At 36.7% G+C, this 6042-nt stretch overlaps 1 pseudogene; it reads right to left on the minus strand.

Moving 5' to 3' along the window:
• Positions 1-3554: 3554 nt before the first annotated feature.
• On the minus strand, positions 3555-5513 carry LOC115305179 (annotated as a pseudogene).
• Between the last annotated feature and the right edge of the window lie 529 nt (positions 5514-6042).

Here is a 6042-nt window from a genome sequence, read left to right on the forward strand (position 1 = left end):
CCTTCTCTACCTGCTCCTCTCACATGATTGTTGTATCCATCACTTATGGTAGTTGTATATTCATGTACATAAAGCCATCTGCAAATGAAGGAGTCACTACAAGCAAAGGAGTAGCTGTGCTCAATACTTCAGTTGCCCCTTTGTTGAATCCATTCATTTATACTCTGAGGAACCAGCAAGTGAAACAAGCCTTCAGAGATGTATTTAGAAAGATGTTTTCTGCTTCAGACAAGTAAGACCATTATTGAAAAAATTAATGTAAAAACATAAAAAAAGCCAGTGAACAAAAACGATTTAGACTCTTCTAGTTTAAGAATTTATCTTTAACATTTAATTATTTGGATTGTTTTGGTTTTTCTGAGCTTAGAAACTCTTTCCATTTCATACATTCTGACTTTAACTTTCTGTTCTTCAAAGTGAAACATTTCTATGTAAGAAATGTAAAATTGCAAGTGTTTTTCTAGACATGTTGAAAAATAAAATACAAGATTTAGATTGTACTGTACAGTGAAGGTGCAGGAGAGCTGTATTTGTTAAATAATTTAAATAAATGTTCTGTGTTTTATCTAAGAGCCATGTTCTTTAAAATTCTCAGGTAAATTAAATTTTAAATTATTGAATGTTTTAGATACTCCACAAGAACTTACTCTTTAAAATGTACAGAACTATTTTGTAATGTTATTGAAATGTCAATTGTCAAAGTGGTAAGAATATAGTTTTTTTTAAATGAAGCATACATCTTATTTGTGTGATTTTATTTCAGTATTTATGTTGGATAAATTTTTAAAATTACAGTAGAAGATAAACTATGGTTTAATATACATGTATCGATTTCTCACACAGTCTTTTTCAAAAACATAAAACATGTTTAATTTCTTAAACATGTTCAAGAATCTATTGAAAAATGGGGATATATGATGAGTTTTATTACCTGCCATATAGTTATTAGGTTTTACTTCAGTACATGTTTTCCATGCTAAATATCAAATATCTTTTCATAATTCAAATTATTTCTTTTAAGATAGAATTATGTTTTATTTTCTCCAAAACTGAGGTTACTCTAAGTATCAGCTCTTAAAACACTCTGTAAGTCTCCTAATGGATATACCACTATGTCCGTTGGCTTCTAGCATAGTGGTGATGAAGCTATTCGTTCCAGATTATCTTCCATATATGCCAGTTATATTTGTTTTTGTCTATGTCTACACCTACCATACATTTCCCTCAAAATTCTCATACAATTTCTTAGAAATATTTGTAGATATTTCAATAAAATAATTTTAGTAAAGTCATACTAAATATCATCCATAACTCTAAGTAGAAACTACAATTCATTAATCGATCTTGACAATTAATAGGAATATGGCTTATATTGTCAAAACTCAGAAAATTGGATACTTATGATTTATTTGTTTTATCAAATGTAAATTTTAGTTAAAATGTTATGAAAAAATTGAATTCTTTATTTTTGGTTTACTTCTTAGAAAGGATTATCAATTCTGTAATTCTTTGTATACTCTAGGCTTATGCAAGTGTATCATTTAAAAAAGTGACTGAGGCTTCTTACTGTAGAAGAAACAAATTAAGTAACCTGTATAGTGTATATTAGAATTAGAATATCAGTATGAATGCCTTACACATAAACACACACACACACACACACACACACACACACACACACAGAGTCTTCTGAGAGGGCTTTTAAGCACTAAAACGCCAACACAACTAATTCCACATTGATCCCTGAACCACTGCTGCTACATGATCACGTGAAATTTTTCTGGAGTGGACTGGCATCTGGACCCAGTGTCTGGACCTCTGCAGTGGCACAGTCCTGCGAGCGTTCCCAGGGGCAAGCTGGCACAAGGCCATTGCTTGGTGAGACCCTTCCCTAGAGGGCAGGAGTGGGCCCAAGCCACAAGGACCTCAGAAGTGAGGGTTTTGAAAACAGCCTTCCTTCCTTCCTTCCTTCCTTCTTCCTTCCATCCTTGTATCATCTATCTATCTATCTATCTATCTATCTATCTATCTATCTGTCATCTATCTAATCTATCTATGATCTTGTTATTTTTTTCATTGACAAGCATACTGTTTCTTCAAATTCTAAGTTCTTTAATTTAGGAATGTTATCTTCAGTTTTTTTTCTTGATCATAATTCCAATATTTATCCCTTTTGTATTTCCTTATTTTTTCCTATTTCTACGGATTAGATATCCTTGATATCTTCTTAAATCATTCAGTTAGCCTTGTGTTGATGTGAATTGCTGTCTTATTTCATTGTCATTTAAAATTTAAGTGTTCTAATTTGCTCTTATGCATTTATGCTAATATTGTTACCCATAATAAGTGGCATGATGTTTACATTTGTTTTTGATTTTGTTTTGTTTCACATTTGTTTTAAATTATATTATGCCTTATGCCACCTGGGTGGCTCCATGGGTTAAGTGGGTTAAGTGACTCTTGGTCATGGTTTCATGATTTTGAGCTGCACATGGGGCTCCACATGACAGTGCAGAGCTTGCTTAGGATTCTCTGTCTCCCTTTCTTTGACCCTGCCCCACCCATGCTGTCTCTGTCTCTCTCAAAATAAATTAAATTATGACTTTTAAGTGAAATTCTGTCATAAATATAAGTAAATAACTAATGCATCTCATCAGTGTTTGTGAAGCTGTTTCCATCTCTTTAATTTCGCTTATTCCCAAAGTCTCACTAATATGTCTATTTCCACTTGTTGTTTACATTATTTTAATTAGCATATAATGCCTTATTTGGTTTAATTTATTTTGATGCATCTTTTTTAAATTGTTTAATGTTTTATTATTGTTGATACAGAGAGAGACAGAGCATGAGCGGGGGAGTGGCAGAGAGATAAGGAGAGACAGAACCTGAAGCAGGCTCCAGGCTCTGAGCTAGCTGTCAGCACAGAGCCTGATGCGGGGCTCGACCCACGAACATGAGATCTGACCTGAGCCAAAGTCGGAGGCTTAACCGACTGAGCCACCCAGGCGCCCCTTGATGCATCTTTACTATTGCTGTTTTCTATATTTTATCTGGGTCTTAGCTTATGATATTAATTTTGATGTCTTTACATAATGTGTCATCTATATAATTTATACAGTTTTAAATATTATTACTTTCCTTCATTCCCTAGAAGAATGAAGAAAAATCTGGGTCAGAAATGGTGACAAGTTTAATTACTTGGAAATATGTTCTATAGTTTTACAGAGAGGGAAATCACAGTGTATGAGTTTGGTTTGAAAGAAAAAGTAGTTTGTTTAAGGTGAGATTAGGATGTATTATTAAATGTCTTTGAGGGGGTTAACATGACTAAATTAAAGGCACAAAGCCCTGTAACAAGTTAGATGTTGTAGTTAAATACTTAGATAGCTTTCTTCTTTCATTTTACATGGAGTCATCAAAACTTCAGCTTCATTGAGAGAAATATAATATTCTTCATGATGTCGTTAAAAACTTGTTTCACTAGCTTATTCCCCAAAGTGTAAATGAAGGGGTTCAACAAGGGTACAACACAAGTGCTGATCACAGAAACACCTTTATTTGTGGCCACTTCTTCTTTTGCTGATGGCTTGATTTAGATGAAGATACAACTTCCATGGATGATGGAAACTAAAAATCATGTTGGATAAGCAGGTAGAAAAGGCACCTTTTCTTTGTTGGAAAAAAAGGGAAATTCAGAAGTGTCCAGATTATGTATGTGTAGGACATAAATTCACACACTAGGGTGAAATGAGTGTAAATACATCCACAAGGATAACCATTTGTTCTGTTTCCCATGTATCTGAACATGAGATCTTCAGGAAGGGACTTGCATCACAGTTAAAATGATCAATGGCATTGGAGTCACAGAATTCCAGCTGGAGGATCAAGCTAAGGGTAGGGGGGAAGAATGATCATCAAGCCAGACAACCAACAGCAGAGGACTAATAAGGTACACACCCTACTGTTCTTGACTGTCATGTTATGAGATGTTTACATATGAGAGCAACATAGTGATCATAGGACATGGCTGCTAGGAGAAAAAATTCTGTTGCTCCAAAGAGAATAGCAAAAAATATTTGACTTGCACAAGCAATGTAGGTAATGGTATTGTCTCCAGTTGATATACTGTACAGGAATCTAGGAAAACAGGCAGTGGTAAATGAAATTTCTAAGAAGGAGAAATTTCTGAGAAAAAAGTACATAGGAGTTTTAAGATGGGGTCCACCCATGTGAGGATGATAACAGTCAGTTCCCTGTTACACTCAAGGGATAGGTGAGAAATAGAAAGATAAAAGCAGGATTTGCAGGTGTGGGTCATCTGTCAGTCCCAGCAGGATAAAAGTTATTATTGCTGTGTAGTTTCTCATTGCTGACTTTTGAAATCTACCAGTCAGCCTGTGAACATAAAAGAGATTTTATGAAAAGATCAATATTTGAAAGTAGCAAAAGCCTTAATATAAAAGCCAAGGACACCATTCCACATTTATTTTCTCATTTCATGTCATAATCAGTATTACCACTATTCCAATAATCTTCATGAATATTCCATGGGTCAGCAGTAAAAATTATTTCTTCAGAGTTCATATTACTATAAAACAATCCAATATTTCTTCAGGTAAGTTTTTTGCCACCATAAAATTTACAATGTACTTGTTGATTATAATTCATTACATGGGTTGGATTTACAGATAAGTTAGAGGTAAAAAAATTGATGTTACTTAATGTGTACTTAAAAGTTCTTTATTTAGACAAACTTTGGTGTCTTAGCCGATGCCAGGTCCCGACGCGCTTGGCCCTGGCGTTCGGTGGTTCCTGTTTCGTCCGCCCTGACTGGCAGGGTGGAGAATCGTCGCCGGTTATTTTCCTGAGAGAGGGAGAGAAAGGGCAGGAAGGGGGACGCACAGAGAGTGAAGTCACAACACACGGTTTCAATCAAGCCTCTTCTCCTTTATTCAGAAAACCCCGTATCTTATAAAGGTTTCAAAGCGGGAAAACAAGGCAGCTGACCTAGGTCGGTTGCTAGGAAACAGGGTTAAGGGATTACGCTGGAGTAAAAGAGGAACCAGACTAAAGTGTTTTAGCACAGCGCCTGAGGGGCTGATACTACCCTGCCTGCAGGCGGTTGATCTTTGATCTTCTGGCTTCTCCTCTGACAGGGAGTGGGGCTCCCCTGCCTATTTTGCAACTCCCCTCAGGGAGTGACAAATCCGGCTAGCAAATGGCCAAGCAGCTGAAATCTTTGCCACTTCCCACAGGTCCTCCCTTTTTTTTCTAATAAATTTTAAAAGGGGGTTCTTCCAGAATATGACAGTATGGGCAAGGAAAGAACTGTGCCTGTCTTAGGTCGGAGACCTTCCAATCCTTCTTACCCATCATGGGCACACTCAGAAGCTTGTGTCTGAGTGCCTGTCTTAGGTGGAAAGGATGGTAAGGCCTCTCTTACCCGTCATTGGCTAGCCAGCCCGTGCCTCTTGCCAGAATATAGCTCTTCCATCGGCCTCCTGATCAGCCATATCGAGCTTAATATAATGGACCTGGATAGGCTGTGCCTATTTGCTGCCTCAGGAGAGCCATGAGCTTATTGAATAGAACAGGGCCCAAGGGCACCAAGATCAATAAAACCGCAATAGGTCTTAAACAGGAGGAGATAGGGTAAAAGTCCATGAAATCCACGAAGAAAGGGCTGTCGATGTGTTTCTTCCTCCTCTTCTCCAGGTTCCTTTTGAAGCTTCTTTTCCCAGCATGGTCCTAAAGGAAAAGACAAAGATTTCTCTCAAGGAGATTTTTTCTCCCTGGAGGACTCAGTGTTTTGATCGATTTGTTTTATTAATCTCTCTGGCAGACATCTGGCTGCATCTGTTTTCTGTTGGTAAATGCAAACTACACCTCGTCCCCAGATTAAAAATGGGTCTGGACCATGCCATTTGTTATCCAAAGGATCTTTCCAAAGCACGGTAGCAAAAGTTTTTTGTGTCTCATTATGCCAGAGACGCTCAGCAGCTGAGCATCCTTCTTTATCCAAAGTTAAGAAATTTAAAATAA

Source organism: Suricata suricatta, chromosome 10, assembly GCF_006229205.1.
Source record: "Suricata suricatta isolate VVHF042 chromosome 10, meerkat_22Aug2017_6uvM2_HiC, whole genome shotgun sequence".
Classification (NCBI taxonomy): Eukaryota; Metazoa; Chordata; class Mammalia; order Carnivora; family Herpestidae; genus Suricata; species Suricata suricatta.